This window comes from Struthio camelus, chromosome 26 (assembly GCF_040807025.1).
Source record: "Struthio camelus isolate bStrCam1 chromosome 26, bStrCam1.hap1, whole genome shotgun sequence".
NCBI classification, from domain to species: domain Eukaryota; kingdom Metazoa; phylum Chordata; class Aves; order Struthioniformes; family Struthionidae; genus Struthio; species Struthio camelus.
Genome location: NC_090967.1, coordinates 494,668 through 520,333, shown reverse-complemented (window position 1 = coordinate 520,333; position 25,666 = coordinate 494,668). Strand labels below are relative to the sequence as shown.

Here is a 25,666-nt window from a genome sequence, read left to right as displayed (position 1 = left end):
TATAACTCTACTTTATCTTTTCCTTGACCACAAGAGTGGTCAATTGGGGTATACTAAAGTCATTTCATATATAGATATATAGGTATATCTATATATAAAATGACTATATATATATTACATAATATACTATATATATATTTATCTATCTTGAACAGATTTCTAGGTCCATTCAGGCATGTATTTCCAGGCATACTGATTAGTTGCTCCAGGAAGGCCCCATGAACGATGTTTAAAGTAGCACTTTGGCAGCCTGCTGCCACCCCTCTGCCTCCCTGCGGGGAGCCAGCGCCCACAGCTCAGACAGGGCACCACGCTGGCCTCACGGCATCCACCAGTGTCGGATGTCGAGAACAGGTGATTGATGTAACGACATCGATATAGCACATCAGTAATCAGCGGCCTAACGCTCGCTGCAGACGTGTCGCAGTTGTCTAAAAGCTCCGACCCTCCCCCCGGGGCCGCCTCCCCCCCGCGCCTCGCGCCCCCTGCGGGAGGGGCCCGCGCCATCACGTCCTCCCCCCCCCCCCCCCCCCGCGCCTCTCTGCAGTCGCTAAAATGGCGGCTGGGAGCTGCTAGGCGTCGCGCAGAGTGCCGCCCGGCCTTGGGGCAGGTAACCAGGGCCGGGGAAGTGGGCCGCCCCTCGCCGGTGCCGTCGCCGCTACGGCGCCGCCAGGCCCGCCCCGCCCCCACGGCCGGCCCCGCCCCGCCTCGCCGCTGCCGGAGCGACGCCGGCATGGCGGCTCCAGCGCTGCCCGCCCTCAGGGCGGCTAAAATGGCGGCGGGGCGCCCGCGCCCCCCCCCCCCCCCAAGCGGCCGGGCAGCTTGCCTCGGGGCTGGCTCTCGCCGAGGCTCCACCGCGGTCGCGGCGCTGCGCTGCGCTCGCCCCATCGCACCCTGGCGACGGACCGGGTCCCCCTGGGCCCGGGGTGCGCTGGGGGCTTCGGGCTCCAGGTGCTGGAGCTCCAGCTCCCTCTTCCGTCCTTTCTGCCTTGTGAAGTAACTAGCTCCTGAAAGGTGTCCTCACTTCTGCCCTCCCCTCCCTCTGTGATGGCCTTCTTCCTCCCTGCTGTGTTCAGTTTCTTTATCTTCCCCTTCCTCCCGTAGGGCATCGTATTTTTTTCAGACCTCTGTTTTCCCCTAAGAGCCCTTTTTCCACCCGTTCCGTTGTCTTCTCAGAGCTCCAGCCGCCAGTGTTATCTTCTGTTTCTTTGAACAAGCACCCCTGGCATTGTTCCAAGACTTTTGGGTACCTGACACCCCAGTTCTATCTCCTTGTGGCTTGTGGCCCCAGACAGCGATTTTGTTTGCCAGACTCAAGGGTAGCTGTATTGCTCCACCGTGAGCATCCTCCCAAACAATGCTTTCTGATTTCACTTTTCTTGTAGTTCCCCTTTGCTCCTTTCACTCCTTCTGGTGTTCTGTGGCTCTTGGGAATTTCTTGGTTCTTACCCAGTCATCATTCTTGAGGGTAGCTTCCTCCCCAGAGATCTGCTCTGATAATACCCACTTGTTCAGAGTGTTCTGTGCTCTCCAGAAGTTCCTTCTGGTTGTTTGTAGAAGGATGGAGTCGTATTTGGTATTTCCCTTTCTAGGAGTTACCTTCATTGTGGTTAGTTTTAAGTACCTGTTTCATTCTGCTAGTGCTGTCGTTTCACTTGTGAATTATGTCACGTGGGGCATATTCTGCTGTTCCTTGCACAGCAATAAGAGAAGCCCCCTTTAAATTTTCATTGAATTGTGAGTGGATTTCTCTGGCCTTTATTAGAGCAATGCAGAAAACAGTGGGAAAGCATTGGAGGGCTAGTGAGCTTTCAAGTGGAGAGCCTCTTTGCACTGAATAGTGGATGCATTGTCTGGTGGAACGTGCTACTTGAGGTTTCTCTGTGCCACTACAGTGAGGTACCAGACTTTTCAAATTAAACCTGTCACATTTAATGGCTTGGGGACAAGTGTGGATAACTTAAAATTCAATTTAAATTTGCAGGTAAATAAGCCCTTGTTGAAGGTTTTTCTCTTCCCATTTCTTTGATTTTGCTTTTCCTTTGTGCATTAACGGCCTCTGCAATTTTCTTCCCTATTTTTTGTACAGCAGTTACATTGTATGTTAGCCCGGTGTTTGAAAACATCTTAATGAAAGCTTAGTGAATAAAATACCTCCCTAGCGAAACAACAAAAACAGAGAAAGCAAAGTGGAAGCTTATCTGGTTGCCAGTAGTCCTTTTTATTTCAAGGTCGTTATTTATGAAGCTTGTGGTTTTGCATAGTCTTATACCAGCTTTGAATGATGTCACTGCTTGATATAGTGTTTATTTGTAGTATAGTTCTCTTTCCAGGAAGCGCTAACTATCTGTTGCAATTAAAATATAAAAGCATTGATGACCGTTTTTATGATCAATCTTACTTTATGATCAATCAATCTTACTATGTATCCCAATCTAAACAGAAGAAAATGTTTGGGAAGCACATGTCATATTTTATGACAAATCTGAATGCACATTTAAGTTGTGACGCTTAAGACAATCCCTTCTTAAAGCATAGTAACTTTTTGTGACTGCTGGTAGCATGCTTTCACGTGTTCATGTCTCTTGTTTATAGGAGCATAGTATTTAGCATTTTTATATTAAAGTAAATCACTGCATCTGCATATTGCTTACTAGTTGTAGCCTGTGCATGAGACCTCATTGCTTGCTGTAGCTTTGCTTAGCAGAGAAAATCAGGCTAAGCTTACTGAGTGACCACATCTTCTAATCTCAGTTTAATGTGAAAAACACTTTATCAGTCAAACTACCAATAAGAAAACATTAATTGCGTTTCTTACTATCTTTCAATCCCTGAAACTTCTTCAGGATTCTAAGCAAAATGAAAATGCATGGTAAGCGCTGTCTGAATTACTTTATTTTCCTTTCCTGGAAGGCTTGAGGAAGGTGCCTGCTTTTCTGTATTTTGGACGATTTGGCAAAGCATTGTACTCAAGTGCCCATGTGTGAACTAATGGTAGGGAGTTATGAGGAGTGGGATATATGGTTCAGGAATGGTGGTTTGCGAACAGCGTGTTAGTCTCAAGATTAAGTATTTATTACCACAAAAACAATACACATAAATATATTTGCTTATCTGTCCTTATATGGTTCAGATGTCTACAGTGATGTAACTGCCTCATTGAAGCCATGAGTTTGATTTAGATACTTCAGTAATGGTAAGTCCATTGACATTGCTGTCAAACTTGACACTGAGGTTATCTTTACTGGCACCAACAATAATTACAAAGCGTTCTGTGATTTTAATATTTGATATGAATGGTTTGCAGTCACTGACAGAGCTTTATGGTTTCAGAGCCTGTATTCTGGGTGACCTTAAATACAGAAACTATGGCAATATGGATGCCATAATTCCAAAATAATCTTATAGACTTTATGAAGTTATCAGTTGGCTTGAACGTTTACAGCACTTGTGCAAGCCTTACACATCTTCAGCAAGTTTGCTGATGATACTAAACTGGGGGGAGAGGCTAACACACTAGAAGACTGTGCTGCCATTCAGAGGGACCTGGATAGGCTGGAGAGGTGGGCAGAGAGGAACCTCCTGAAGTTCAACAAAGGCAAGTGCAGGGTCCTGCACCTAGGCAGGAATAATCCCCTGCACCAGTACAGGCTGGGGGTTGACCTGCTGGAAAGGAGCTCTGCAGAGAAGGAGCTGGGAGTGCTGGTGGACAACAAGTTAAGCATGAGGCAGCAGTGTGCCCTTGTGGCCAAGAAGGCCCATGGTATGCTGGGGTGCATTAGGCAGAGTGTTGCCAGCAGGTGGAGGGAGGTGATCCTGCCCCTCTCCTCAGCCCTGGCGAGGCCTCAGCTGGAGTACTGTGTCCCGTTCTGGGCTCCCCAGTACAAGAGAGACATGGCACTACTGGAGGGCTACCAAGATGATTAGAGGGCTGGAGCACCTCTCCTCTGAAGAAAGACTGCAAGGGCTGGGCCTGTTCAGCCTGGAGAAGAGAAGACTGAGAGGTGATCACATCAACGTGTACAAGTATCTGCAGGGGGAGTGTCAAGAGGATGAGGCCAGCCTCTTCTCCGTGGTGCCCAGCAACAGGACAAGAGGCAATGGGCAGAAACTGAACCACAGGAAGTTCCATCTGAACCTGAGAAAAAACTTCTTCACTGTGAGGGTGACAGAGCATTGGAACAGGTTGCCCAGAGAGGTGGTGGAGTCTCCTTCGCTGGAGATATTCCAAACCCGCCTGGATGTGATCCTGGGCAATATGCTCTAGGTGACCCTGCTTGAGCAGGGAGGTTGGACTAGATGATCTCCAGAGGTCCCTTCCAACCTAAACCATTCTGTGATTCTGAGTCTGTGATCTTGCCACCACCATGGAAGAAATACACGACAAAATAACTGCTATCAGACTTCAAGTATTTCATTCTTCAGGGGTATATTTCAGAACTCTAAGAGAGATTTTTGTAAAGATACAGGGCTTTACGGAGGAAAGTATGACTATACTTTTGTTAGTGAAAGCTTGAAACATCAAAGCTCTGTTGAATCTTGTGTTGTAGTAGCGTGAATCTGTTTAGGTCACCAAACTTTGTAGAAGGATTGAACATCATATCAGAATCACGGTTGAAAGATGTAAATGATGTGTTAAGCGTACCAGTCTGCAGCAAATGCTTAAAGTGAAGCAACGTGTAGCCTTGATCTGTTCTTATCCCCAAATATATAGAGTTTTACACTTTCCAGGTGAATGTTTCAGGTAATCTTGTAAACTTTATTACACCATGAAGCATGGGTTCTATCTTGAGGGATTGTGTCTTGGTTACCTTATCAAAGTGCCAGCAGATGTGTGGCCATCTAGCAGGATGATGGTTAGTTGTGGGCTTTTTTTGTTTTTGTTTTTAATACCAAGCTTACACTTTGTATATATTTACATGCTGAATGCTTCTCTGAATATGTGACAGTGGGATGTCTAAGGAAATGTTAGTAAAAAAAAAAATCTGCATTATCTGTGTCTTGTAAAGGTTTAATTTCAGAATTTCTAGTCATCTAGTCCCAAATATCTTGAGTGTTATAATAGTTAGGAAATAAGAGATACACAAGAGGTATCGCCAGCATAGTATCAAGAGCCCAAGCCCTGTCTTTCAAAAAATCTCTCCGAAAAGCAGCTTACAGATGCTGAAAATCACTGAAGTCAAAACTGGCCTGGGGGCAATTCACATACAATCTTTAGTTCAGACAGATCAGCCATCACAACCATGTGGGAGAGCTCTGTCAGGTATGACTGAAACCAATTCAGAATGGTCCTGGTCATACCCTGCATGGCCTTCAGATAACACCATAGCATTCCAGTATTGTCCTTATTAAAAGGTCCCCCCTGACAAGTTCACTGCAGCATGTATAAACGTAGGCTGCCTTACGTGAATGGAAAATTAGTTGTTCCATAACTGCTATCTACTGCCTTCTAACATGACATCTCAGAAGACAATACTGAATTTGTAGTTGTTTTAACCAAAAATCAACTGTAGACATTGGTGTTTTTTCTACTGACTGTATGATGTATTCTGGGACAGGATTCAGTATAGTTTGAACTGAATGAGCAGTAAGCTTCCTAAGAAAGAGTCTCTCTTTCTTGAATTAGTGATATTTCAGGCTTTAGGATCTACCCAATACTGACAGAGAATTTTTTCCCTATTTTGCAGGTTAAATTTGTGCATTCATTGCATTAAGATCTCTAGTAAACTACTTTTAAGATAATATTCTAAAGTGACTCCCAAAGATAGCACTGTGTAAAAATGTCAACGTGACTAAGCAATTTATCTTTGGTAAAGGTTACAAAACATTCACAGAGAAATAACTTTCCTTTTGAGAACAGGTGAACATTTAAATAAATAAATAAATAAAACCACCCACACAACCTGCAGTTCAAAGTTTTGATTTCTTACAAGAGCTAAACTTATAAAATGTTAAGTCAGGGCCATGATGTAGACTCGTTTTGTTTTGTTTTGTTTTGGTGGGGGGGTTATAACAGAATTCTGCTTCTGGTGAGGATGGGAAGCTGTTAGGTTTTTAACACTCGCAGCACGATGCTTTTGAATTCTATATATGTGAGTTCAATTTCCTTTCCTGTCCCATTCTCCAGATTTCTCTTCAGTATATTTTGCTTTTTTTTTTTTTTTTTTTTAACAAAGGATGATGGTTCTTGTTTCTCTCTCCATGCATGCACAGTGGAAAGAGTTTTGGAGACTAATGCTTGTAATTGTTACAGTAATATTAATATCCAGTTTTAGAAGGTCTCAATTTAATTGTTTGCTGTTATCCGTGGCCTTCCATTTTAATGGTTTCTGAAGGTGGAAGAAGTAAATAACTTTGTTAGCCTTGTTTCATCTTTTGAAATTAAATAACTAAACATGAAAGCAAGTGGAGTTATAAATTACTCAAACTTTGTAAATTTTTGACTCTTAAAAAAAAATGAAAAAAAAAAAAAACCTCTGGCTTGGATGTTGAAGTGAACCATGGCTTCAAAATAATATATGCGAAAGCAGTAGAGCTGTAGGAGAAGGAGGAATGCTCTTAACAGTTTTCCACACTTTAGGATGATTTGAAAAGACTTTTAGAGGAAGTTCTTGTCCATTATTCCACTGCATGAGGAAAATGTCATTTCAGGGATGTTGTTCTGTGAACTGTTACAACTAATGAACTTTTTGTTTTCCTTTGGTTTTCTCTGTGACTTAACAGTTTATTACAATGGGAAACTTATCTGCATTGTATGTCTCATACTCTACTTCATCTCTAATAACAAACTGAAATGTTGCACGCTGGTAAAATGTCTAAATACAAAAATTGTCTTGTAACCTAATAGCTTAAGGATATATGGAAAATAACTTATTCACTCTTGATAAATTCAAGTCTGAAACAAAACTTGCAAGATAGAAATTGAAAGGCTGTATTTCCTTTAACATATATGCTATGATAGCTTGTTCTCATTTCAGTTCAATGATAAAAGGATTTGTTTCCTTGTGACTAACTCAGTCAAGAGTTGACAGAGATCTGGTTTTAATGATTTCTTTAGTAACATACTTTCTTGCTTTTCTTGTTTGTTTTTTTTTTTTTAATCAAGTTTCTCTGCTTCTTGATAGAACAAGAGTCTACGTCTGTGTTGCTGGAAGGAGTAGGCTATCCTATTAGTGCAATATAGTGTTAGATGCAACAGTCACGTAGATAAAAATCCTTCTTTATAAAGCCCATGCACCATTCACGCAAGCATTTAGTACAAAGTTCGGAACCAAAATAACCTTTGCTTGTGTTGCTTGACATGGACCTGGGCAACGTGCTCTAGTTGGCCCTGCTTGGAGCAGGGGATTGGACTAGGTGCTCTCCAGAGGTCCCTGCCAGCTTCAGCCATTCTGTGATCTCCAGGCTGCTGTCTGTGTTCCTTTCTCAGAAACCACATTAGCATTTCCACGGTCTCTGTAGTTCTGTTTCTTTCTGTGTAATAGCATTTCTTCATCGCACAGGGATAATATGAGGGCATTAAATATTTAGACTGAGGCAAATGAGGATGTAAAATGTAGCAAAAACATAGCATACTCACATATTTGTCTTGAGCATCCTTTTCTGGACAAAGTTTGGAATGGCTGTTTCGTGCATACACAGAGACTGTTTCTAGTTTGTTGTTCAGGGGAGAAAAGTCATAGGGTTACAAGTGATAGAATTTTATCTAAAGGGAGGTACTTTTGCATTACCTGCTTAGTGATTTGAAGATTCTTTGTAAAGCTAAGCATGAAATCTCTGCGCTAGGTTTTATCTTGATGCGGATCAATGGTAAGGATGAGGATAATGTTAAAATGTAGTGCAGAGTTTTGAATGTGTCACATCTAGTCTACTTGACTTAGTCCTCTATTGTTTCTGAAAGGCTATGACACTTTATAGTGCTTAAATAGTTATTAATTAAATGGTAATAGTCTCATATTTGAAGACTGCTTTAGAGCAGATAATACTGATCACTGTCTTCACAGTGGTAATAGCATTTCTATATATTTAGATTATAAAATGTATAGGCATATACTGCATATGCAAATAAATGTTGGGCTCTGAAATGAATTACACAGTTAAGAGTAATATAAAAAATGAAAGCTTGAACTTAAACCAAACAATAGCATCCTTCAGGCACATTCTTAAATGTGTGTGTCATTGGAGAGCTCCCTCTCAGGGTGGTATGTTATGTGCTCCTTAAACGTTACTGCTGTAACTTTTAGCATGTTACACTTGCCTGATTTATACTTTGTCGGGCAAAGATGTAATAATGGACCGAGGAGTGAGATACATTGCTTAGGTGAATGAGATGTTTTAATAGTCCTACTCTGACTTAGTGCTGGATAAAAGCATGAGTATTTTTTGCCCATGGTACCAAAGGTAAAATTGTTTGTTGTTCATCATAGTGTGCAATCTGTGCTGCTGTCATTTTCTTAGGGACCTGTGTTCTGGCTTCTTCCTGTGGTTATCTTAACTCCAGTCTTCATCACTTGTGACCCTAACTTTGTAGCACAGACTTTGAACTGCAGCGTTAGTCAAAGCCTTCATACGTTGACTGTCTTGCAGGGTGTTAATAAAATGCAGTATGAGTGGATTCTGTGAATGGAAACGGGGTCTGTTAAGTAAAACTTTGTGCTCCTGTATATTTGTTTATATTTTTCATGTATTTCTTTTTTTTAGCAGTCAGCCAGCTATAGTTTAATTACATCCAGCCAGTGCAGCAAGCCATACAATACAGCGAACTCTTGCATGGCAAATCTTATGCTTCCACTCTCAGGCCAATACAGCTGTTACATCTGGAGCGCATCAAACACAGTGGGGACAGGACTCTGGTTATGGAAGTCAGCAGCAGCAGCCTATTCCCTAGCCTGTCATAACGCCAAGCTTACAAGTATTAATCCATGGGCACTTCCTGTTTTTTTTTGTTTTGTGTTTTTTAGTTGGTGACCTGTATTGATGGCATTTGCTCATGTTAATTGCACAGTAAAGATAGTAATGGTTAAAATTGTTTATTCTCTAATCTTTAATTGAAAAGCCTCAGTCATTACTACCTTCAGTTTTCTTTGTGCCTACGCATTTCATTTTGGCACTAGAATGCATTTCAGGCGACAGGATACTGAAAAGAAAACCCTGTTCTGCAACTTCCTCTGCTGCACAACAATTTAGTAGAGCTTTAATTCTCCCTTTTGAATAATAGGAGATATGCTCAGATAATTCAGTGGAAGTAATAGGCAATGTATGAGGACGAATAAATGCAAGCTTTGGGTCTAGTCTGTTGCACGTAATTCTCAGGGGCTCTTCACAGAGAATGTTTTGCCAGCAGTGCTCCATCTCTGGCAGTGGCTACATGATGTGTGTACAGTATTTTCTTTATTAAATTAACTTACCTGAATTTAGATCCTTGTGATACAGGTAAGCTTGCGCATATTGTACAGGTATGGAAACTGAGTCCGAGAGGCTCAGTAGGGTTTTGAAACCACTGAGGAAGCGTGGCGGAATTTGGATTAGGGCTTCAGTAGGATCCAATAAGCAACTCTCTTGTACTAAGTCATATTGCTTTCGTGGATGTTAAAAGCCTAGTTCAGAAAATTTCAGCGACAGCACTTTCTTTCCCTTCCTCTCTGTCTCCTCCCCCTCCCCCCCAAATCCCACTTACCTGTCCACCATAAAGATTCAGGCTACATTATGAAAAAAATGTGCTGTCATACTTATGAGGTAGTCCATAGGAAGTGAGAGCTCCTAGTGCACTAAATTAGGAATTGCCTGCCTTGTCATGATATCAAGTTATGAAGACTTTGCAACTTCTTATTACTCATTCCAAAATTGACGTGTTTATTATATATTGAACTCACTGCTGTGATTTATCAGCAGAACTGTTTACTACATCAAAGTGTTTACTTTTGTCCACTTGTCTGTCAGAACTTCTTTTACTGGCATGTTTCTTCCTTTACTTTGCACTGTATTTAACTTTGAGCCTTAAGGTTAAATTTGCAGGCTTACTTAAATGGCACTTTTTTGTAACTGTAAAATGAGTGAGTATAATACAGAAATTCAGACTAATGCCATGTAATTGCTGTAGTACTGTTTCTGTAGTGATTCTGTTCAGAATCACTTTATTGTTTCTTCTTCGCTGAGACTGCTACCAGAGAGCGAAGTGCAGCTGAAATCAGCATTTCCTAGGGACTTTTTTCTCTGCATTCTGTTCTCATGCTTTAAAGATAATGAAGTGAGTCATTGTCTTTACATCTCATGTGATTTATTATAGACATATCTCTAATGCTTTCCAAGGAAAAACAGATCTCTTGTTCAGACTTGTGGCTTTGAAATAGTAAGCTGGTTGGGAGTTTGCTTAACTAGGGAGTTGTTCTGATTTTTTTTTTTTTTTTTTTTTTAATCCACGTACTGAGAACGCTTCAGCGGACAGTAGAGAGCTTTCGTGGGAGCTTTTTCATGATTTTTCTTTTTTGTAGGTATACTTTGGCATCAATAAAGAATAGGTTCATCAACACCTTTTAATCTACATGGATGTGCCAGTGTTCCTTTCCTGAAAAAGTGAGTTATCTGCACTGGTTGTGGATTGGAGACTGTAGTAAAGGAGTACGTTTGAACGTCTTGAAGAAAAACTGTCAATCTGTGAAGCTTCAGGAACGTGGAAGATTTCCTAGACCAAGCTATCAATACAGCTTGTACAGTATCATCTCCAACCCATTCTGCCATTAGCATTAGATTTATTTAGCACCTGTCCATCTTTTGCCATTAAAACGGCAGGGGGAAGCTATCACAAGTAGTACAATAAAAAAGGGAAATAAAGTTTAGGCATCTATCCTACTCCAAAGGATATATTTGTAGGGGGAAATATCAAATTACTGCCAAGTATAGAGGAAGATAGTTGAAGGAGGAAGGAATCTACAAATAACAGATGAAAGGACTGTGAGTAGCTAAAGTCAAATATGGACACGTTCATACTTGGGTGGAAAATACTCATAATCCTTGCTGGACGCTCCATGATAACAGAAGTGGCAAGCCATTCTGCAAAGAACAGAGGGATAATAGGACAGTTTTCTACCTCCTTTGATAAACAAGTTTCTCAATAATAAGCCCTCATTGACTAACAGTAGGCTAACGATTTGCCTATGGCAGCAACTTTTTTCCTGATCCACACTAATACCAGTGACAGCAGTTCTATAGATCTGATGACTTAAAGGAAAGAAACATCGCTGCCTCTCCTTCTCACTCTGAGACAAGATTCTCAATCATTTTTTTTAATGCTAGAAGTGGTATAGAAGGAACTTTTTTTTTTTTTTTAAACGTTGGATATGCCTAATGTTTTACAGACAGGGGTGAGAGTTGTAGAGGCTGCCAGATTAGCTCTTGGAATAAATTGTATGGTTTACACAGGAGATAGTCCTTTCTGATGCTGAAGGCTATGAAACTCCCATGTTCTTCATGGGTCATTAGGAGAACAGGGTTTTTTCTCAACATACCTACAGCCTTTACAGTTCTGTAATTGGAATAGTTATAACTGAATCTTGTTTCCTGAGTGTAGTTGGTGCTGGCATCAGGAGAGAATTGTTTCCTCAAGTGCATAATTGACTGTAGGTATTAATCTAACCTAGAACTGTGGTATAATTTGGAATGAAACAGTTGGTTATGAAGAGTGTGTGTGGATTTTTATTTATAAATCCTTTCTTGTATGAGAAGGTATTTTCTCCCAGATCATGCTGGCAATATAGTATGGTAATAATTAGATGTGTTTTTAACTTTTCAGAAGGAAGTGTGGATCAGTATATTCATTAGTGGCCTGAAAAAGGATGCAAGCAGTGAGGGGAGGTAAAGCTTGGTGTTGAGGTATTCAAGGCAGAACATGAGGAATTATAGGAAGACCTTCTGAGTGACTGAGCAAGAAATCTACAGCAGTAGAAGCTGGAGGGAGGGGAATACTGTTCTCCCTTTTCCACAAAATAAGGCACTCGGTGCTGGCAATCACCACTCAGGAGCAACGTTTTGGAGTTTATGATAATGCTCAGCAGTAAACTAATCAAGTGTTAAGGCATTAAGAGCAAAAATAGAGGACAGGAAAGATCATTATGCTGCTGTTTCACGTAGTAATGATTTACCTGTGCTAGGGTTACTGGTTGCATGAAGTTCTCTGGTCCTCTTGTCTCCGAAAGGATATGGTAGGACTGGGAAAGTGCCTGAGGAGGGTGATGGGGATCAAAGGCGTAGCATAGCTTCCATGGTGAAGATGACTGAGTGGGCTGGGACTCTTCAGCCTGGGAGAAATTATCTAAAGCAGATATTAGATGTTTATGGAATCTGAAGTGGCATGAGGCAGCTGGATAGGAAGTGGCTGTTACTTGTCTCTTCTGGTACAAGAAGCCAGTTCTTCAAATGAAGCTGGTAGGGTCTAGCTGCAAAGCAAACAAGAGGTGGTGGTTCTTGCACTAGGTAAATCTGAATGTTCTTATTGCAAGATAATACCTTTTTGACAGAGATTTAACCCAATTGTTTTATCACTGTTGCATGATTTCTCTTGTTTCCTAAGTGGGCTTCATTTTGCTCAAGTCTCTCAGTCTTATGTGCAAGCTAGTGTAGACTCCCTCTATAGGCAACAGAAAGCAATTGCTAGGATGAATTATCTTTTGGAAATGCTTATTTCTCTGACCAGTCAGAACAGACAGATTTTCTTGATTGCTAGTATGTCCTCTGGCTGGTGACTGGCAGCTTTTTAGGGTGCTTGTGAGTTTGATTTGATCTCCCACTGGTTGGAAGCCTGCAGCCTCTAGGCATCTGTTTATAACTAAGTGACTAAAGAAGTTGTTGTATGTTGTACTGATCTAAGTAAAAACTGTTGTTTCTCTAGGGATTGGGGGTGGAGGGGGGTCCCTTTTTTACTTTTTTTTTTTTTTCCTTTTCCTTTAGTCTAGTACGATGCATTTGAGTCCATAATAAATCTCTGGGTATTGCATAATAAATTGACTTTGACTTTTCTAATTAATTTCAGAGTGATGCTTCGAGACTTTAGCATGTTATTTGTCCCTTTTGAATGATAAAAGGTCTTTCTTATTTAAGTGTTCCAGATCTAGTTATATTTCTAGAGAGTCATAGTAACCAAATCTTCTCACTGTAGGAATATCTGCCATACAAACAAAAACAATGGATTTATATGTTTTAAAGAAGTCTTGTATCTCTCTTCAGAAATTGGCAATATACCCTAATTTTGGGGTAACTCATACTGTACGCCATGTGGAATCAAAATGACGCCCTTCATGGGAATGGATTAAAACTTCCCACTCTTTCAGAGTGATTGCTAATGCTTCCTGCTTTTTCCCCCTCCCTTCCAGCTGATGCTCTCACTGCTAGTCTGCTTCCATGTTGTTCCCTGCCAGTCATTAAATGTTTTTTTTCCTATAAACAGTCTTGTTATCTACTATTTTAGAGAAAGACATCAAGAAACCAAATCTGTGAATTGTCTGCTGTCTGCCAAGTCAGTCAATTAAAAACTTTTTTTTATGAGCAACCAACATCTGCAAGTAGTACTACCAGCCAGCACCTAAGCTGTAGCAGACTGCCAGGGGTTTGTACCATCCACCAAATCAGTGCTGCTGGAGCCCAGTGTTCATGTCTGCTGCATGTATGTGTTCTATTTTAAAGTTCTTGCAGTATAGCTGGATTTAGCCTGGGTTCTGAAATGTATAACACTTAAACACAAGGGCTACCCATTCTCGCTCGAATGTCTGTTTCATGCCAAGTGTTAAATTCTCCTAAACAGGCTATTTTTAATGCATTTTCTAAAGCTGTGAAAGTAAGAAGTTATGGAAGTCATTTCCACCTCATTTGTTTTGTCTGTTTAAAAATAGAAAACATAACTTACTACTTCATAATTATGTCTCCAAACAGTATTTGAAGTGACTTGAATGCATAAGTAATATTTTTCGTATTTCTGGAGAGAATGATATGAACTGAGTTTTACATATTCTTCATGAATTCCTTGACGTTATGCTAAAAACAGTGATATTTCTATCACTGCTAGATATCCTAAATGAAACTGCTACAGAACTAGTATGTGAACTTTTTAATGGGTTGTGTAGATTAACTCATTCCATCATCAGTTTCTAAAATGATTTAAATAGGTACACTGAGATTGTAAATTGTTTGTTCCTCAAGCTTCTGGGCATGTCTGTCTGTTTAAAAAAAAATATGAAAAATGGCCGACGGTATATCCATAACTAAAAATATTGGATAACTTTCCTTTGTTGAGGAAGCAAGAAGTGATTAAAAACTCACTCCCATTTTGCTTACCCTTATTTTTTTTATTCTGATAGTTACTTGGTAATGAGAGAAGCTTTTTCTTCTGCAGAGGAAATGTAAATATTTTGTTAAAAGCAATTTTAAAATACTTCTACAGTTAACTTCCTCATAATAACGAGATGCTTGAAGTCAGTTTTCCAGATGCTGAAATCAGTCCTGGTGTCAACCTTGGTATTGGTGACCAGGTTTCTATTTTGTTTGTTTCTGCAGCCCTAGCAAACTAATATGCTATGGCTCAGAGAAGATTAATGCTGGGAAATTCTTCCCGGCTTTCTGTTTGATGTGGCTCCTGTCTGACACTTGAAAGATGATTTAATCTGTGCCAGAGTCTACGCTTCTTGTTAGTTCAGCGTGTCTGATATTTTGGTAGCTTAGCAGGTGATCAACTCAAGATAATGTCTTTAGATAATGAAGATAAAGAAAGTTGTAGGACATGCTTCCAGCATTTCTCCTTCACCCTTCCCCAATCAGAATCATGACATGTACAATCATTTATCCTTGGGAAAGCTAGACACATCAGTTCCAGTCTCTCTGAAAGCTATTCCAGGTTTATGATATCAAAACAAACCAGTAGCTTTTGTCTGGTGTTTTCCTTCTCTGGAATAGAATACCTTTGACCTTGTAAGCTTTACAGCCAAGGCTACATCAACTGCATAAAGAACCTAAAACTAATAGGTTAAACGTGACTGTCTACAATAGTATAAGGCAGTAAAGGGGAGATTCATCTGACTCTTGTACTTTGAGCTTAGACATCACAGGTTTGAATGTGACTCTCTGAATGTGTTTGAAAGTGTATTTTTTCATCTGTTTCAGGAAATCTTCCATTTATTTTCAGAGGGCACTTAGTGTTTCAGTGGAAAAACAGTACCATCATTGAAAGGGAAATGAATGTGTTGCCCTGTTTTGATTGCAGATTTACCAGGAGCACTTAGAATGACAAAAGCACAAAAAGAAAGAAGCTGTTCAGAAGACAGGAAACCAAGGAAACAGAGGCCCCCTCAGGGTTCAAAACCAACTTCAATGTAAGCTCTGTGACATCTCTTGCAGAGGAGCAGGTGCGTATGCAGTGCATATCCGGGGAGCCATCAGAAGGTAGGGTAAGTCTGTACAACTATGGACGTAGAGGAACATGCTTATGTTCTAGAAGTGTGTACAGCACTTAGAAGATGCTTAAGAAACATTTCTGAAAGAAAAATTGCAATAGAAGTGCATGCTTTAAGATTTCATTTACTGCAGTAAACAGACTTTGGATGTCCAAGCGCGATCTGAGCATATGGCTGTTCCGCTTTGCCATGTGAACCTCTGCTGAAATTATAATCTATGCTGAGAAACATAACCATTTTAAAGTGTTTTCAGCAATGTTTTTCCTCTAAACATGTGCTGAAGTAATGTTACAGTTCCCAGGGAAATTACTCACTTGTAACTTTCAAAAACAGCATAAGCGTAGCAGAATCAAGTCTCAATTTTATTTCTTGAAAATTATTTCACAAGTGAATTGGTTTCATCTGACTGCTTGAGCCAATGTCTCTTAAAAAAAACTTCTGCTCCAAGTGTTCCATCATCTTTGTACGTAGTCCTTTAAGGCTCATCTTAGTTACGGCTGTGAAAATATCTGAGCACAAGAACTGTCAAATTTTTTCTTTGGCTTGGGGAGGAGATTGCATATTTTCTTGAGAGAGTCTGGTGTGGTTGTTTAGAGTTGTCTTTACTGAAGCTCTTCTCTAATAAGTATTTTTATACCAAAGTTTTTACATCAGGGTTCCAGTATTTACTCCTCGTTCGGTGGACAAATCTGTTTTGTTTGTGAGATCAGCTATGCCTCTGAAGTTAGTTTCCACTGTTCTTTGTAATTTGGTGGGCCTAGAAACCGTTATATGAATAAAAGCAGTAGACGTTGTTTTTGCAGGGCTCAAATAAAGGTTCAAGGAGAGTCTTTTTTTGCAAAAGGCATCTTACTGTATATTTTTTCTTACCAAAATAACTTACCTCTTTGCAGAGATCCTTTCTTTGCAATGAACAACTCTTCAGTGTTGTGCATTGGACATTGCTGCAGTCTCAGTGTGAGGCTGATCTCATCAACGTTGATCTCATCAACGTGTACAAGTATCTGCAGGGGGAGTGTCAAGAGGATGAGGCCAGCCTCTTCTCCGTGGTGCCCAGCAACAGGACAAGAGGCAATGGGCAGAAACTGAACCACAGGAAGTTCCATCTGAACCTGAGAAAAAACTTCTTCACTGTGAGGGTGACAGAGCATTGGAACAGGTTGCCCAGAGAGGTGGTGGAGTCTCCTTCGCTGGAGATATTCAAAACCCGTCTGGATGTGATCCTGGGCAATATGCTCTAGGTGACCCTGTTTGAACAGGGAGGTTGGACTAGATGATCTCCAGAGGTCCATTCCAACCTAAACGATTCTATGATTCTGTGAGAAGCAAAAGCTTTCACATGAGTAATAGTGCAAAACTTTTTAGCGTAGACATTGATTTTGTGTTGCATTAGAGATGCAAAGTTTGCAAACTTAATTCCATAATGTCAGCTGCTATAATAATTTTTGTAGTGACAGGGAATAGAATGAGTTAGGGAAGACTATGGTGACAAACAATTGACAACTTAATAATTTGATGGATTTTTAACTTAGTGCTATTAAGGATTTCATTCTAAATAGTAAAGAATCAGATTACTAATCCAGTTTTCTTCATTCAGAGTTGAATAAAATACAAGAAACATGCAACAAACTGGTGGAAGAGATTGTGGTGAAACTAGAAGCAGAGCTACAACTGTCTCCGGTAATACACCTGAAAGGCTATTGGATGTACAGCCTGTTTTATATAACCACGTAGAAGAGTTAACAGCCTTCCTCTCAAGAATAATTGATTTTATGTTAGACTTTCAATTTCAGACATACTAATCATGATTTGTAACATATTTCTAATAGTGTTATTTTCCAAGAATACTTAATTTAGGTGGATTTATTCCATGCTTTCTTATTTCGTATATAATTACCTTACTCTGTTCAGATACATATTTATGGGCCTACATGCTAGGTTTTTTTAGTCTGCTTTTTTTGTGTGTGGCTAAATACTGTTTGCAGTGCTGTGCCAGCTGTTGAAACACTTTCTATTGTTAATATTTTAGCAATTCCTGAAAACATTACCTTGCTTTTAGTTATGTAATTGTATGGTGGCATGGGTAGCTAATTGACTAGATACCCCAGGGTAGCAGGGAGTAGGTGGGTACTGCGAGAAGTGGTCATGATCATTCAAGGGAGTGTGCTTGGGTACTCCATGGACTCAGGAAAAAGTACTGTAAGAAATTCTTTGGTACTGGATGATTGTTATTTCCTATGAGCTTTAAAATGAAGTTGTACCCATTTACAGTGACAGATATTGTCTTGACACTATATATGGTTAAATTTGTATGTAGGGTTTTCAATTGTCTTTCTAGAACTTTTTGCAGTTTAAATGGATGTTGCCTTCCCTTCCTGTCCTGAATAGTTGTGTAATGCTGTGAAATGTAGCTGTTGTACATTACTCAAAGGGTGGACACAATTTTAATAAGGATTAAGTATGTGCATAAGTATTTGCCTGTGAAAGTACATTCTGGTGAGAAACTCCCAAATGCAAAATCGTTCTTAGTATCATGGGTAATAATCCTGAACAACATGTTTTACATCTCAGATATGAAATGATGAGGGAAAAATTATCCAAATTTACTGTAAGGTCTGTGAGTGCAATTTCAATGTTCTTAATGCTAGGGATATGCATGTGGAGTGGTGGAGGTTTAGGCCACAACGCAAGGTGCAAGTGGAGATGGTTTTCCATTGTGCTTCGCTGAAGTGATACTGGTTAGTAGAGGCTTTATTCTCCATTCCTGAAATAGCAAAGGAGAGCACTAGCTTTTGCTTTACTTTCTGATTGTAAAACATGATACAGACGTAGAAGAGAGTAGGCTGAATTAAGTAGTCCATCCCTATCCCTTCCCCAATTTCCAACTAGGCAATTTTCCAAATTAGATCATGTTGTTGTGGCTTTTACTTTTTTGGGGGGAGGAGGGAATCTTACTGTTCTCATGAGTGTTTAATGCGAGTGACTCACATTCAGGTGAGAGCTTTCTGCATTTTTGTCAATGCTTACCCAGTAAACATTGGCTTGTTTCAAAAGTGAGAGGAAATATCTTGAGAGATCAACAAAACATAGCTCTCATAACTTTTTATTTCATCAGGGTAAATTATTTGCACACCTCAACAAAATGTATAGTTACACTTAATCACCAGTTAAGTCTGTGTTCATTGGAGTATGCTGAACAATCATGTCTGATGATTAATCTAGCAGAATTAGCTTCTTATCCCTCTTTGTACCTCACTGCCAAAGATTTCCTGAATGGAGTGCAGATGAGGGCTATACCATCATTTTCCCTATCGCCAGTCTGGGAAGAGTTTTGTATGCTTTGGCTTAAATGGAGGCAACAGTGTAGTTTAGTGCTTTACAGAGCTCATGTCCATCCAGTGTTTGGACCCTGTGGTGCGTAGGGATCTATCTAAGGCCAGTTTGGAATTAAATCTGGCAAGAGATGTCAAGGACAACAAGAAGGGGTTCTTCAAATACATTAATAGCAAAAGGAAGACTAGGGAAAATGTGGGCCCGCTGCTGAATGGGGCGGGTGCCCTGGTAACAAAGGATATAGAGAAGGCAGAGTTATTGAATGCTGCCTTTGCTTCAGTCTTTATTGCTAAGGCCAGTCCTCAGGAATTCCAGACCTTGGAGACAAGAGAGGAAGGCTGGAGAAAGGAAGACCCTCCCTTGGTTGAGGAGGATCAGGTTAGAGATCTTTTGTCCAAACCTGACATCCACAAATCCATGGGCCCTGAAGGGATGCACCCACGAGTGCTGAGGGAGCTGGCGGATGTTATTGCTAGGCCACTCTCCATCATCTTGGAAAGGTCCTGGAGATCAGGAGAGGTGCCTGAGGCCTGGAAGAAAGCCAATGTCACGCCAGCCTTCCAAAAGGGCAAGAAGGAGGAGCCAGGAAACTACAGGCCTGTCAGCCTCCCCTCCACCCCTGGAAAGGTGATGGAACAGCTCCTCCTGGAGGTCCTCTCTAAGCATGTGGAGGACAAGAAGGTGGTCAGGAGTAGTCAGCACGGCTTCACCAAAGGGAAATCATGCTGGACCAATTGGATAGCCTTCTGGGATGGAATGACTGGCTGGGTAGACGAGGGCAGAGCAGTGGATGTTGTCTGCCTGGCCTTCAGCAAGGCTTTGGACACTGTCTCCCATCACATCCTCCTAGGCAAGCTCAGGAAGTGTGGGTTGGATGAGCAGACAGTGAGGTGGATTGAGAAGTGGCTGGGTGGCCGAGCTCAGAAGGTTGTGGTGAATGGCGCAGAGTCAAGTTGGAGGCCTGTAGCTAGCGGTGTCCCCCAGGGCTCAGTCCTGGGTCCAGTCTTGTTCAACGTATTCATCAATGACCTGGAGGAAGGGACAGAGTGCACCCTCAGCAAGTTTGCAGATGATACTAAACTGGGGGGAGAGGCTAACACCCCAGAAGGCTGTGCTGCCATTCAGAGGGACCTGGACAGGCTAGAGAGCTGGGCAGAGAGGAACCTCCTGAAGTTCAACAAAGAGCAAGTGCAGGGTCCTGCACCTAGGGAGGAATAATCCCCTGCACCAGTACAGGCTGGGGGTTGACCTGCTGGAAAGTAGCTCTGCAGAGAAGGACCTGGGAGTCCTGGTGGACAACAAGTTAAGCATGAGGCAGCAGTGTGCCCTTGTGGCCAAGAAAGCCAATGGTATGCTGGGGTGCATTAGGCAGAGTGTTGCCAGCAGGTGGAGGGAGGTGATCCTGCCCCTCTCCTCAGCCCTGGCGAGGCCTCAGCTGGAGTACTGTGTCCCGTTCTGGGCTCCCCAGTACAAGAGAGACATGGCACTACTGGAGGGCTACCAAGATGATTAGAGGGCTGGAGCACCTCTCCTCTGAAGAAAGACTGCAAGGGCTGGGCCTGTTCAGCCTGGAGAAGAGAAGACTGAGAGGTGATCACATCAACGTGTACAAGTATCTGCAGGGGGAGTGTCAAGAGGATGAGGCCAGCCTCTTCTCCGTGGTGCCCAGCAACAGGACAAGAGGCAATGGGCAGAAACTGAACCACAGGAAGTTCCACCTAAACCTGAGAAAAAACTTCTTCACTGTGAGGGTGACAGAGCATTGGAACAGGTTGCCCAGAGAGGTGGTGGAGTCTCCTTCGCTGGAGATATTCAAAACCCGTCTGGATGTGATCCTGGGCAATATGCTCTAGGTGACCCTGTTTGAACAGGGAGGTTGGACTAGATGATCTCCAGAGGTCCCTTCCAACCTAAACCATTCTGTGATTCTGTGATCTGACACCTCTTTAGGACATGTTTATCCTACACCCCCAACAGAGTATATATACTGTACTTCTTCCCTTAAATATAACGGCTACAACTAGAATGTCCCTTTCTTTTTTTTTTTTCTTTTTTACCTGCTTAATATGTAAAAGGAAAGAGGTGTCCTGCCTGTTGTCTGTTCTCTGCAGTTCACAGCCTGAATTGAATGTGTCAGATGTTGCTTTTTCATCCTGTTGTTATTACCCAGTCTCTCTAAGTAAAGTACAAATCTTTAGCTGTTACACAGCGGGAGAACAGTTTTCATCTCTTTTCCAGGAGCACAAGTAAAGTGATGACAGAGTCCAAATACCATTCTAGTGGCAAGCCAGCACACATGGAGTATCGTGAAAGATCACTAGGTGCACCAGCTTTTGTGCAAGTCATTTTGTATAGACTGAGCAAAAGAGGCACCAGAGGTCTGTCTGTGTTTACCCTCCGTTCTCTACAATTTTGACATACAAATCACTTTGTTCTTCTCTGATCCGTAGTCACTTCCCAATACCACACTTGGCACCTGACTGAATGATATGCGGGAAATCAGTGTATTTATTTTGGGTGCTTGCAGCCTGCAATTTTTCATTGTAGCGATGTGCACCTATGTTTTCTAATGCTTTCATATTAACCAGATTATGAATAGCAATTACAAGTTGTTTGCAAACAGTATGGTATTTAGCTGATCTGAGGATAATGACTGCTTTGAGCCTGTGTCTAGTTTAATGCTGCTCAGCAGCACTTAATGCAAGCTTTTTTTAAACCTCTTTCTTTTAGGTGTTGTGGAGAAGAGTTGTACTGCGGACAGAGGAAGAACAATTATATGGGGAAGAGTAATGGCATCAAATGGCTGCTGATTGGCATCCCCCTGCACTTAAAGGCAGATCAGGCATGCTAGTACCTTTCTTGCTGGGTGGCCATTGATTGTCTTGAAAGGATATCTGTGCTAGTACTTCCTAGCGCATTTTCAAGAACAGGCTATACCAGTTTGCCTAACTATTGAAAGCTGAAAGGTTTAACTTTGTATTTCTCCACATACACAGAACTATCACCAGGATTTTGGAGTCAATAAAGCACAGAAGTTAATTCTACCTCAAGTTCATAAAATACAATTTGTTTTTCAGTATATATCGTTACGAAGAACTGGACTGCTTGGTGGGATATGAGTGATGAATCTTCAGTGTACTAATGATATCTTCATTTCACGTAGCCACGTGGAGTATGATTCCTCGAGTGAGCCCACATCTGCATTCTGACACTGGATGTACTTATGTTTTGCCATATAAGATGAAAGGTTTTTCCCTTCCCGTTATAGGCAAAGCATGTGCTCTTGTCCTCCCTCTTGTGTGTGGATATTTAGAAGGAACACATCTGCCATTTCAGTTTATCTCAACAACCCGCTTGAGTCTTAATGCTACACCACTTGCTGATTTCTGCATACCTGCCTTTTTCTGCGTTTTGACCTTATGCTATCCATGAAGTTGATGTTTCATTTTCCAAACTGTATTCCAGGTGTTGCAGTGTCTTTGAAGAGTGTGTTCAGGTCCAATACTGTCACCACTGACGCGGCTTCAAACTTTCAATGGCATACGTGATACTTTACACTCTGGAGCTGTTGGAGGTGTGAAAAAGCAATTGTCTTCTCTTTTGCTTTCTCTCGATCATCTCATTCAGTTAGGGATGTCCCAGGGCCATGCAAGCACTATATAGTGTTAAGTGGCAAATAAGACAGGTCTCATGGCATTGAGGAGATCGTCACAAATACCTCTATCTGGCTGCGTTAGAAGTGCTGCAAGGCTGTGTGTTCTGGCTCTCTGCTAAACTGCCTTGGAAAGTGGTGGTCTTTGGCTGTGTTGGAACCAAGCCATTCCCTGATTTCTAGTCAGCAGCCTGGCCCAAGGCATTCACTTGCTCTTTCATCTCTTGGCATTGCAACATGCATGAAACTTAAAGCCAAACAGTCCTAGGACTGAACATCAGCCTCTCTCAAGGCCCCATTTGCTGGCATGCTCGATTCTAGAACTGGGAGGTCGAGTCCACTTTGACTGTGGGCATACAAAATTCAGCAGTATGAGTTTCCAGGTGACTTGAGCATTTTTTTTTCCGTTTGTTTCAGTCTGCCTGGGGAGTTGTGTTTCTTCTTTATATCCTGAGACAAGCTTTTAAAGAGATGAAGTTTTCTGCAGCTGTGTTCTCAAACGCTTGGCCTTTGAGAACAGTACTTTTGTAAACTTGGTGACTACTCACTATTTTGTTTATCTTTGAAAGCTGTTTTTGTTGTTTATCAAACTGTTCAATGTCAGTGATTAAGAGAACTAATCTTATTTGTAGATCTTTATGAACTTTGTTAGGCTGTAGTTTCATGATCAACTTGAACTAGCATAAAGTACTGCTGAATGAAACAGTGCTGCTTAGCCAACTACTTGTTGCTGGCAGAAACTTTCCTGTGCCTTTGAAAGCTGGGTTACAGAATATATTAAATTTATGCTAGATTAAATTGATTGCAGAACTGTGCCACTAAACTAATCTGTACTTGTTGAGCCATCCATATAGAAATGATGGTGGTGTTATGAGTCAAGCCATTCCCTTCAAATTATTTTTAAAGCATACTGGATGGTAAAATGAGAAAAAATTAGTGATTCAGTTGCCGAATTTAGTTGTCACTTTCCTCTTCAGGAAGCCTAAATTGTCCCTAATGAGACATGGAAGAAATCTCCATTGTTTGCTGAAATCTTCTTGCTCAAGCTGGTCTACCACAGTTGTGTTCATGCAAATCTTACGACATACGTGTATGGCCTCTGTGATAGTACTGCTAGGAGTCTTTCAAGATCCAAATAGTGGTTTAATCTCATTTTATTTTTCTCAGCCTACTTCGTGACCAGGCTCTCGTGGTCATTGGCTCATGAGAAGGCACGCTAGCATCTGCCCTACAGCAGAAGAGTTGCAGGCAATCCAGAAATGTTTCTCATGGTGAACGTGCTCTTTTGTCTCTGATTCACTGACAGCAAGAATCAGAGAAAGAGGAAAAAAATGAAGAGAAAAGGTGGTGCATTTTCAATAATTCTTCCTTTTAGAAATTATGTTCTACTGTGATATAATACCAAAATGAAATTGGTGAGAAAGCTGCAGTGTTAGGCTACCTGTAGAACATGCTCATGGGAATGGGGAATGACCTATATCACTACAACAGAGGAGGAAAAAATAGCATGCTAAGAGAATAAACTCAACTCTTATTTTTCCTGGTGCCTTTTGGTGTACCCAAAGTTGTTGGTTAATACTTTGAATAAAACTGTATTTATAGTTATAGTTCTTAAACACCTTACTGCACTGATGAAGCTAGATATAAAGGATTAAAAAATTAAAAATGTCTGATTCATGAAGAACATGTTGTGACATCTGTCCATTTCCACAGGCAGTTATTAAACTTGTAGTCTTTCCAATTCCTGTGAAAATAGTCATCCCACAGAGCAGCAGTAGCTGGGACTAGAAACTATGATCTTATATTAAAGTATAAGCGTCTAAAGTTACAAACAAAAGGTAGTCACTTTCACAGTTGCGTTCATGGCATGTTACCTAGCTTGTAGTTGTCATTAAAATGTTTAAATGAGTAAAGCAGATCCAGGACACCATATGGAGTTTTCTTTGTGCTCCTGTTACCAGAAGTAGAGCAGAGGCTCACTTAAGGAGCGTTAGTAATAGGTATGTGAGGCATTGTAGCTTTGATTCCGATGGCTTGGAGTTGCCTGTGATTTGATATAGAACAGGTTCAGTGTTGGCATTAATAATATTCCCATGGTTTCTTTCAAAAGAAAAGTAGAAATTGAGCCCTCAGTTCTGAAAGTTGTAATGGAAATCAGCATTCTGGGAAAAGGGTGGGGAGTTTTTTGTTTTAGTGTTTTTTTTTTTTTTTTTGAGGAGACAGCAACATTCATCTTATCCTGCTATCTACTTGGAAAGCTAGACTTTCGCTTTTCCAGAATATCTCAGAGCAGCTACCTCTGCAGCTTTCAGGAAGAAGGATCTTTGTTATTTTTCTTCAAATTCAGTTTTTCAGTTTTTTTTTTTAATTATTCAGATAGTAGTGTTGAAGTTCTACCACCATAATAAAAAATGTGATAAGAGGTGAAAAAAATCTTCTGTTGCATAGCCTCCTATGACTGCAATACAGTCTCATGGCTGAGTGATGGAAAAGTGCCAGTAAGTAGCAGAAATATCCAAGGAGACCCCTCAAAAAACTTAATCTGAATGACAGAGGTGATATATTCTGTGATTCTTTGTGCTTTGGAGGGAGAACTTCTTGTATGGTTACTGCAGGCATCCTTAAGAAGATTACCAGGCAACTATAAAATCCTGCATATGCTCAATAGTCTCACAGAAATATAAAATTTTTAGAAGGAAGCTCTTAATTGACCTCTTTATTCACTTTTTTCATCCTTATGAAGTTATCTGTCATAGTTGCAGGTCAAAAGGTTTTTTTTTTTTTCCTTTGGCTGTTTTGATGGTAAAATAGCGAAGATATTTTTCATCATTTAAATAGCCAAATAAGAACTTATCATAGAAGCTGATACATTCCTGGTGGCTTGGAGTCTTAATTTCCAAGTTCTAAACGCAAATCAGAGTCCCAAGAAAAGACTTCAGTCTAGAGAAGCAGACAGTTTTGGTTAAAGACCATATAGTACTCCCTTAAGAAAGCCATATTTGGCTGCCTTTTTTTTTTTCCTCCCTCCTCTAAATTAAAGTCACTTTTATCCTCTCCACAGGCAAGGGAACTTTTTGTAGAAAAGGCTTATGTAGTGCACCAAGCCTGTTAAGTCCTGGCAACACCATGAATGTGCCTTGTCAGGAATGCTTTTGACAGGTGAGTATCACAGAAGCATGCAAGAGACTCGCTGGAATCTTCGGAACGGTAGCTTGGGCTGTGGATATTGTCCCTCAGTACTGCTGCC

General features: G+C 41.0%; 1 protein-coding gene and 1 long non-coding RNA gene across 3 annotated transcripts in view; one reads left to right on the top strand and one right to left on the bottom strand.

Moving 5' to 3' along the window:
* The window catches only part of ELAVL1 (ELAV like RNA binding protein 1), a 56,745-nt gene extending 55,711 nt beyond the window's left edge, over window positions 1-1,034 (bottom strand). Inside the window, exon 1 of one of the 2 annotated variants that reach the window (XM_068920107.1) lies at window positions 827-1,034. The gene's annotated coding sequence lies outside the window, so the exon portion shown is untranslated. The remainder of the gene's footprint in view (window positions 1-826) is intronic. The other variant, XM_068920104.1, reaches the window with a different exon arrangement.
* Window positions 538-24,590, top strand: LOC138062356 (uncharacterized). The gene is made up of 5 exons (XR_011136411.1): window positions 538-610; window positions 15,245-15,423; window positions 16,328-17,114; window positions 22,233-22,341; window positions 23,587-24,590. It is a non-coding gene; the product is annotated as an uncharacterized lncRNA (long non-coding RNA).
* Window positions 24,591-25,666: the final 1,076 nt, after the last annotated feature.